Below are 10,563 nucleotides of genomic sequence, written 5' to 3'. Positions count from 1 at the left end.
GACAGATCTTTAAAGTGTCAAATAATCAGATTATGTTAAACACAACTTACTGTTAAATAAAAGGTAAAACAATAAACACACACATAGAGCAATAATTGAAAAATCATAAATTCTTTGTGTTGCAACTTCTAGCTATAATTGCTCTCTATTGTTATCTCCCTTGAGGAAGATAATTAATCTTGAAATTGTCAATGACTTTAAAATGTACATTTCTTTGAGAAAATTGAATAATAGATTGAAATATTTTTTAACAGCTATTTTGCAAGTCATTTTTACGCTGCTTCTAAAGACAAATTACATCATTATATAAGTATTATTTTACCCACTTTGACGAGATACATACTGAAAGATGGTTTATGTAGTAAGTCTGGAGTAATTCAATTTAATTTTTTTGGCAAACTAGTGAAGGGAGCCAGGTAGATTTTTTTTTTTGAGACAGAGTCTCCCTCTGTCATCCAGGCTGGAGTGCAATGGTGGCATCATGGCTTATTGCTGCCTTGACCTCCCAAGGGCTCAGGTGATACTCCCACCTCAGTCTCTCTAGTAGCTGGTACTACATAGGCATGTGCCACCACACTTGCCTATTCTTGTATTTTTTTTTTTTTTGAGATGTATTTTCACTCTTGTTGCCAAGGCTGGAGTGCAATGGCGCAATCTTGGCTCACTGCAACCTCCACCTCCTAGGTTCAAGCAATTCTCCTGTCTCATCCTCCCTAGTAGCTGGGATTACAGGCGCCTGCCACCACACCCAGCTAATTTTTTTAAATATATATTTTTAGTAGACGGGGTTTCACTGCGTTGGCCAGGCAGGTCTCGAACTCCTGACCTCAGGCGATCCACCCACCTCGGCCTCTCAAAGTTTTGGGATTACAGGCCTGAGCCACCGCGCCCAGCCTATTCTTGTATTTTTTTCTAGAGATGCGGTCTGTCTCCCTGTGTTGCCCAGGCTGGCCTCAAACTCCTGGGCTTGAGCAATCCTCCCTCCTTAACTGTCTCAAGTGTTAGGATTACAGGCATGAGACACCATGCCTGGTCAGATGGATTTTTGAACTCTTCCCATTGCAAACTGAAAATAGACAACTAACTATCCCTTCTCAAGGCGACACCCACATCCCATCCATTCTCCCTTGAGGCCAAACTGCTTTCCCACGGAGACTGACAGCCAGTGTGCATTTCATAACACTCTTCCCCACAGTGCACCCATAGGCTTGGAAGCCTGAACATGTGTGGCCACTATACAACAGATGCAGTTTTCAGCCAGAACCCTCTAGGGCCTTCCTTTTCACTGGCCCTCAGCTGCTGCTGGGTCTGCTTGCCATCAAGGAGCAGCCAGTGTGTGTGTGGCTGTGAGGTGTGGGAGGGGCGGGGGTGAGCAACAAAGCAGATCAGAGGTGAATTCTGGGGCTGGGTGGACACAGTGGCAGGACCAGTCGTGGCCCACAGTAAGACCAAAGGGTCTTGTGTCTTCCATTAATTCTTTTCTGGGCGATTTCTGCTAAGGACAGCTTCAGGGAAAATTCCAGCTTGCCCTTAAGGCTCATCACCTGGGTGTGCTCCTTGCCAAGCAGCTCACGAGTTTGTGATCCTCCCGGTGCTCCGAGATGCTCTTCTCCTCCTCCGCAGGCCTGGGATCCTTTTCCCTGATGAACTATTCCAGGTGGTATCCCATAGCCCTAACCATGAAGGCCACAGAGAATGTGACATAGCGAGCATAGGTATGCATCACAGTCCAAAGTACAGGCCTTGTGACGTTTGCGGCCCAGACCACACTCTTTGGTTTGGCCTGCTCTCCCTGGCTCTCCTAGAGCACATCACAGATGTTGCTGCTCCCAGACCCTAGTTTTTCTTTTATTCATTGCTTTTTTCTTAGGATTTGGCTACAAAATTGTTGCATCAAGTCCAAACTGTATATTCTACACATGAAATGTCCAGAGGAATTGAGAGGTCCATTCTTGAAGCATTCCCAGAAGAATGAGAAATGTCCTACAAGTTAGAATTCTCTTCCAGCCTCTCCCTGACTCTTATTGGCAAAAGTACATTCCAAGGCAGCTCCTAAACTGACCACTGCCCAGGAGAATGGCTTACTTATAGCCAATCAGTCTAGTTCCTGAAGGTGAAGTTGAGATCGATGTCCTTGGAGGCATGTGGGCTGCATGGGGAAGAGGCAGACACCAGAACTGGGTTCTATTAGGAAGAATGAAGAGTAGATAGATGCTGGATGTGGAATCAACAATGTCCAATTCAGTGAGAATGGAAGGAGGCAGGAAGGTTTGAAAAATATTGAGGGGATAAATGTGTGGGGAAGTGTTGTGGGAAATATGGGAAGAGACTCGGACTTGGCAACTGGTTGGGTATTTAATGAAATAAGAAACCAGACAAAACAGATGCAGTGCTGGGGAGGTGATAAGTTCAGTTTTGGATGAGTTGAATCTGAGATGCCAATGGGATATCCAGATAGTAGTTTGATGTTCTCAAGAACAAGCATTAGCCTGAAGGTACGTCTGAGAGTCCAAGAAGCATCAGCATGTAGAGAGAATTGAAACCAGAGTGGATGACTCAGAGAGTGAAGAGAATGAAACAAAAACAAACAAACAGAAAAACAAAACTAGAAGAATTTTGGAACCCCTGAGAAAGAAGATGAGAGTAGGTGAGAAAGTACTGTGGGAAAGGTGGGAGGAAAAGTCTGGAATGTTCGTTATCAGAGAAACTGAGGGATGAGAGCATTTCATGAAAGTAATGATGGTTACGTTGTCAAAGCCTGCAAGAAATATTTGGACTTAAAAGTATCCATTGGATTTAGTGGCAAGAAGGTTCTTAAGACCTTGGCAATAACACTTTTGATGGACTTCTGGAGACAGAGCCTGACTCTGCTGGAGTGAGATGGAAAATGAGAAAATGGAGGTGTGTATAATCACCTATTTTAAAAGGCAAAAATAATTTTTTTGAAAAAACCAGGAGAGACTTTAGCATGTTTAAATGCTAAACAGCCATTCTGATTCAAGATGGGTGGCTACTCTGTACCCACTTTAATCTCTGCTCCTTTCAAAATGCTGTGCAGTTAAAGAGCAAGATCTGCAGCAGCTCTGGGAAACGTTCACATTGCCATCCACAAACTAGAAACAATGAGGGATTTCTGGGAGACATAAAGCGTGGGATTCGATCTTTGGCAAAAGTAAAGATCCTAAAAAGCAATATAGTAGAGGAAGAGACTATTGGAACATTGAGGTTTTTTGAAAGAACCTTGAAAAAATCCTCAAGACTAGAGTCGTTAGTAGCTGTGTGGGGGAAGAAGCAGTGGAGAAGAGTAGATTATGGGGCAGAGGGCAGGGTCATTAGTTCCAAGACAGCTGGAATAGGGTCAGGCCCAGAGAGTGCCCAAATGGGTGTTCCTCTTCTAGGCTATAGCTAGAGACAGCCTTGCTCTTAATGACCAGAAAGTGGGGAGGACCTCCTTTGGGAGATGGAATGTCATAGTATAATCTTGGAGAGAGATAGTTCAGGTTCTAGCCACCAAAATGGACACAGAGTCTCACATTCTGAAAGCAAGTTCCCTAAGAAGCGTGAAAGGTGATTTTCCTGGCTGCACTTTGCTGTCCACTCACCATGGCCAGTGCTCTGCCCTCAGCCAGATATTCACATTGCAAAGGACGCAGTGACTTTAGAACACTAGCTAGAAACACTTCTCATTTATAAACTTGAATAGATAACTAAAAGTCATCAGGTATTAGCATGAAGAAGAAGAACAAAGAAGAATAATTAGTTACTGAGAAAATGGATAATTTAGAAAATTAGATAACTTAAATTTTCAGTATTTCTAGAAATGATTGAGATTATGTTACACTCACAAAGCATTTCCAGGCTACTCTGGGCCAAGTGCTGGTGGCTCACACTTGTAATCACAGCATTTTGGGAGGCTGGGGCAGGTGGATGACATAAGGATCACTTAAGATCAGGAGTTCGTCTCTACTAAAAAAAAATAAAAAAAATAAAGATCAGGAGTTCGAGACCAGCCTGGCCAATATGATGAAACCCCATCTCTACTAAAACACAAAAATTAGCTGGGTGTTACACACCTGTAGTCCTAGCTACTCAGGAGGCTGAGGCAGGAGAATTGCTTGAACCCAGGAGGTGGAGGCTGCAGTGAGCAGAGATCACGCCACTGCACTCCAGCTGGGCAACAGAGTGAGACTGTCTCAAAAGAAAAAAGAAAAAAAAAAAAAAGAACAAGTTACCAAAACAGTATGAAAAGAAGTTTGTAAGTAGACTGGAAGTGGAGGAAAAATTATTTTATAAACTGAAATATGGTGCCAATGAATTTCCCAGAACTTACTGCAGAAAGACAAATAGTTGAAATTATGGAAGAAAAGTTAGAAGATAATTTATTATTTCATTTGATAAGTACTTTGAATGCCTACTAGGTGCCCTCTTGGTGGCCTCATAGAGTCTATAGTGAGGAGGAAGGCAATAAACCAAACATTACAACAATGAGTATATAAATTGGAATTGTGATAATTTGCTATGAAGAACAAGAACAAAGAGTTGTAATATTAATAGCTGAAATTTACATAATTTAGAAACTGTGCCAAGAACAGTTGAAAGTGCAAACTTTGTTTATTTTTTTAAATTAAAAAAATATTTAATTTTTTAAATTAAAAAAAATTTTTTTTTTTTTGAAATGGAGTCTTGTTCTGTCACCAAGCTGGTGCAGTGGGTGCAGTGGCACGATCTCGGCTCACTGCAACCTCCGCCTCTCTGGTTCAAGCAATTCTCCTGCCTTAGCCTCCTGAGTAGCTGGGACTACAGGCACAAGCCACCACGCTCAGCTAATTTTTGTGTTTTTGGTAGAGACAGGGTTTCACCATGTTTGCCAGGATGGTCTCGATCTCTTGACCTCGTGATCTGCCTGCCTTGGCCCCCCAAAGTGCTGGGATTACAGGCGTGAGCCACCGCCCTGGCCTTTGTTTTGTCACCCAGGCTAGAGTGCAGTGGCGTGATCTCAGCTCACTGCAGCCTCGACTTCTGGGCTCAAGCAATCCTTCCACTTCAGCCTCCCCAAGTAGTTGGGACTACAGGAGTGCACCACCACACCCAGCAAATTTGTAATTTTTGTAGAGATGGGGTTTTGCCGTGTTGCCCAGGCTGGTCTCAAACTCCTGAACTCAGGCAATCCACCTGCCTTGTCCTTCCAAAGTGCTCAAATTACAAGCATCAGCTACCATACCCAGCCTGTATTTGTTTATTTAATCTTTACCATAATCCTATGTCAGTCAGGGAGTAAATATTTTAGACTTTATAGGACATATACAATCTCTATCACATATTTCTTTTTCCAATTCTATAAATGTATTATTATTACTTTAAATTAAAAAAATTGAAATTTTTTTTGGCAGAATCACAGTCTCCCTATTTTGCCTATAAATGTATTATGATGTCAGGAACTTTGAAGGATCTGAGATTTTACCCTAGTTATATCCTAATAAGTTAGATGGAAGCTGACAAAAGACATGAGACTTCTGGGTCAGAGACAAAGGACTTTATTACTGAAGACATAATGGGTGGCATAGATCTCATGGACTTCAGGTTTTCAGGTATGCATACAGTGGGTCTGTGTCACAGCTGAGGAGTACTGAGATAAGGGAACCCAAATGTTTTATGATGGGCTGAAGCACATCCACTCTTTTTCTTAGAGGGAGATATTACCATTGTTACACTTGACAGTAAACAAGGCTGCTCTTTACTGCAGAGGGAAGCACTCTCTCTTCCAAGGCTGCTCTCTGTATAAATATCTTTGAAAAACTAATTCGTGACAAAGATGTACAGAAATGAGATAAATCCATGGTGAATTGTCTCCCATCAGGAAGCCAAGGCATAGAGAGGTTGAGGCTTGTCTGAGGCCTCAGAACTAAGTAGATGCAGAGCCAGGATTCAATCCCACACTGTCTATGTAAGACATACTGTTAACCAAGGGTTGGTAAACCATGACCTTCTAGCCTAATGTGGACCTGTTTTGCATAGCTGGTGAGCCAAGAATAGTTTTTACATTTATAAAGGGTTGTAAAAAACAAAGAATATGTCATAGAGATTGTTTATGTCCTATAAAGTCTAAAATATTTACTACCTGGCTGACACTTTACAAAAAATGTTTGCCCACCCATACTCTTAGCCAGTGCACCTGACTGCCTTTTAGGATGTTTAGTAGGGTGTGCATGGGGGGCTAGCATAGTTCTAGGTAATGGTAGTAGGGAAGACATGAATTAAAAATGGAATCAGAGGCCAGGCACAGTGGCTCATGCCTGTAATCCCAGCACTTTGGGTGGCTGAGGTGGACAGATCACCTGAAGTCCTGGCCAGGAGTTTTAGAGTAGCCTGGCCAACATGGGGAAGCCCTGTCTATACTAAAAATGGAAAAATTAGCTGGGCATAGTGGCGGGTGCTTGTAATCCCAGCTACTTGGGAGGCCGAGGCAGGAGAATCGCTCGAACCAGGAGGGCAGAGGTTGCAATGAGCCAAGACTGTGCTACTGCACTCCAGCCTGGGCGACAGAGTGAGACTCCATCTCAAAATAAACACAAAGTGAAAAAAATAAAAATAAAGATTGATTTAGGCCCTGAAAGGTGAATAAGAGTTGAATGAAGAAAGGAGGGGAAGCTGGTTCCATGAAGAAAAAAATTTCCCTGAGTGGAGAGATACTTGGGTTTTTAGACAAACTACCACCCACACTGTGTGAATGTGCACCGTCCCCTAAGCCCAATGTGGGTGGTGGTTGTCGTCACTGAGTGCTGTGCACTGAGCCAGTACGTGGGAGTCGGGACAAAGAGATACCGGACAAAGTCTTCTGAGAAGACGTGGCTAAAATGTGGCCACTTAACCACTGGTCTACACAGCTCTCAGACCAGAAACCTAGGAGTCATCCTTGATTCCTTTCTTTTCCTTACTCCACATCTAATTTATCTGGCACTACCTCCAAAATATAGACTGAATCCAACTGCTAGTAATGTTCATCACCACCCCTGCATTCCAGCCACAATTAGAACAGCTTCCTAAGCAGATCTAACTGCATTCACTGTTGCTGCTTACTTTCTATTTTCCATGCAGCAACCAGAGTTTTACTTTTAGAACTCAAGTCAGATGATGTTATTCTCCTGCCTCAATCCTCTGCTGACTTCTCCACACTTTTAAAATAAAATTCAAACTCCTTCCTATGGCTCTGTCCACGTTTTCAGCTGCATTTCTTATTCTTTCTATCTATATTCACCTCGGTTTCTCAAGTCAATCTCTTCAGAGATACCTTCTCTGACTAACCTCCCTAAAATTAACTCATCCCTGCAATTATATAACCCTGGACCCTGCTTTATTTTCTCCATGACACTTATCCCTTCTTAAAAGTTATATTTATTGGTTTATTTGCTTAAAAACACAATATACGTCTTTCTGAATGAGAAAGACTAGAATATATACTTATTAGAATGAAGGATTCCTCAAGGCAGGGACTTAGTCTTGTTTAGCACTGTATTCCCTGTGCTTGGGAAAGTGTCTGCTACATAATTGGAAGGTTAATGCATATTTATTGAAAGAATAAACACATCTTTTAATTAATTTGTGAGCTTCGTATGAAAACGCACCGAGTATCTCCTATGATTTAATAAAATCTTAACAGTGAAGAAGATAAGCTGATCCTATTGATGACAGAGTTTGGCAAGAACCACCTGCCTTTTCTGGTTTTAATATTGAGGGTCTATGAAAGAAGTAGACAAGGAGGAAGAGATAGATAGAGGTGTGGGCCGCATAACATGGGGTGCCACCAAGCAAATCCAACCTTGTTTTTGTGACTGTCATGTTTGCAGCCTGCCTGTAGTCATGGCCACTGCATAACTCCCTTGGGGTGGATAGTCTACCACTAGGTGGAATGTTGGAATGCAACCTGGTGGAATGGACCACACTTTCCTTACCAGTAGAGTCGGTAATATGCTGCTGACACCACGTCAGCCAGATACTTCCCATTGGCTCGGGGGCTGAGAAGGACATCCTGCAATTACCTGTAAGCTTGGTAAGGAAAGCAAAATGGTTTACATGGAATTTGAAGCAGTATTTCCAGGCCTCTAAGTGACTACAAAATAACCAGTAGGGGACTTCAAAACTGTCTGACAGAGCATCAGTTAATCTTGCATTTTAGTTTAAGAACTTCTTTGATACAGTCAAGAGATGACCTAAAAATATGGGCTGTATTTTTGCATACCATGTATTCCACCTACCATATCATCCTGGAAACGTCTACTGACAGACCCTGCTCCTCCTTCTCCCCATCCCAAGCATTAAGAATAGTGACTAATTCTTTTCTGTTTTAGAAAGCTAAACTGTTTCTATAAAGGGTTAGATAACAAATATTTTAGGTTTTCTGGGCCATATGGTCTCTGCCACAACTTCTCAACTCTGCTGTTGTAGTGCAAAAGCAGCTAGAGACAATACATATTTAAATGAATGATCACGACTGTATTCCAATAAAACTTTTTTTTTTTTTTTTGAGTGAGGATCTCACTCTGTCACACAGGCTGGAGTGCAGTGGCACAATCTCGGCTCACTGCAATCTCCACCTCCCCAGTAGCTGGGACTACAGGCACATGCCACCACGCCTGCATAATTTTTGTATTTTTTGTAGAAACGGGGTTTCACCTTGTTGGCCAGGCTGGTCTTGAACTGCAGACCTCAGGTGATCTGCCTGCCTTGGCCTCCCAAAGTGCTGGAATTACAGGTGTGAGCCAGTACACCTGACCCCAATAAAATTTATTTACAAAAGCAAGTGGATTTGGCCAAAGGGCCATAGTTGGCTGATGTGATTTAGACTATCACATAAACACAACTGGGAGATTAGAAGAGTGGACCTGTCAGTCGTTTGCTCTGATTCATACTCCATTGTGGATGAGTCACTATCTATTGATTTAATACGGTACATCTTTTAGGAGACTCAGTAAGGTATTATTAGCAAACAACCTTCTTCTCTCAAAGATTTGGTCACTGTGTGCTCTATTTCAAGATACTGTTACTTTTTCCAAGTAAACAACTTTTGCTTGCTATCAAAATTTTACTCTTGGTAAACCAAATACCCTTCTATAAAGATGGAAAAATTACGTTAGAACCCCAGAAGAAGATATAATCCTATCCCTTATACAATTCATTTAATTTTCAGAGCACCTTATTCAAAGCCCTTAAGGAGTCCTTGTTTCTATTCATATAAAATTAAACCAGAAACTGAGATCTTTATCAAGTTATGGATCATATAAGAAATCATAGCTATAGTCTAATTTCTTAAGTCCAGCTTGAGTTTTAGGTGTACTCATTTCCGATTATTATTATAGGACTGAATTTGGGACGTGTCCAAAACAAGGTGACTTATGTGTTTAGAATGACTGATCTCTACTGTATCTGAAGAACAGTGGCCTCATGAAGCTGTTTTGTCATTGTATATTTAAAATATATATATATATATAGTAATATAATTTATATAATAAATAAAAATATATACTTTGTATATGTATTATATACAAATATATCAAATATATATACAATATTGTATATATACTACATAGTATATATTGTATACTATATTTGTGTATATATTGTATACATTGTATACTATATATGTGTATATATTGTATGTATTGTATACTATATATGTGTATATAGTATATACTGTATACAATATATATTTGAGTATATATATTGTATATATTACACACACACACACACACACACACACACACACACACACACACAAGCACCAACTAAAGACCAGGACACAGTCAGAGAAGGCACTGGTAGATTGGATATTTCCCATTGGCTTAGGGACCGAGAAGGACATCCCACAGTTGACTGTTGAATAGACTTTGGATTGAGCTAGAAGAGTATAAGATAGGAGAAGCTATTGTGTAGCAGTTCCTTCAGTCTGGTATACATTTACAGAGCATCTACTGTGCACTAACCGTTAGGCTAGGCACTGATCAGGGAAGGGGGAATGATGCAATTGTAATTAAGACAGAAAAATTCTCACTTGTTGAATTAGTAGTAGACACAGGCTATATGTGCATAAATGAGCAATATTAATTGTTTTTAGTTCTAGGAATGAAAATGACTTTCCACTGTTGCTAGCCCTGGGAGACTAACCATTTCTTATTGGTTTTACTGCTCACATCTTTGTAAACAATCCCTTTTTGAATTGTCCTGTTGGATTCCCGACTGACATAGATGATAATGACCTTGTCATGTTTGAGGAAGAGCAAGAAGGCCAAGGTGATTGGAGAGTCATGACTAGTGGGTAGTAGTCACTTCGCATTGTCTAATCACCTTTGCCTTCTTGCTCTTCCTCAAACATGCCAAGGTCATGTAGTATAGGAGGTGCAGTTGAAAAGGACTTCGGCAGTTCCTGGGGGCTTTGAAATTTGTGCTGAGTTTGGGCTGTGTTATTTGCCAAATGGGAAAACATTGGTTGGTTTTAAGCAGGGGAAACATGATCTGAATTATGCATCAAGAAGGTCATTCTGGCTCTTTTGTGTAAAGAGGCTATTGGAG

At 41.2% G+C, this 10,563-nt stretch overlaps 1 pseudogene; it reads right to left on the bottom strand.

The window, feature by feature from the left end:
• Positions 1–1,470: 1,470 nt before the first annotated feature.
• On the bottom strand, positions 1,471–8,025 carry LOC108536776 (small integral membrane protein 12-like; annotated as a pseudogene).
• Positions 8,026–10,563: the final 2,538 nt, after the last annotated feature.

Source organism: Rhinopithecus bieti, unplaced genomic scaffold (assembly GCF_001698545.2).
Source record: "Rhinopithecus bieti isolate Rb0 unplaced genomic scaffold, ASM169854v2 scaffold_13742, whole genome shotgun sequence".
NCBI lineage: Eukaryota > Metazoa > Chordata > Mammalia > Primates > Cercopithecidae > Rhinopithecus > Rhinopithecus bieti.
This window is presented reverse-complemented; position numbering and strand designations above follow the sequence as displayed.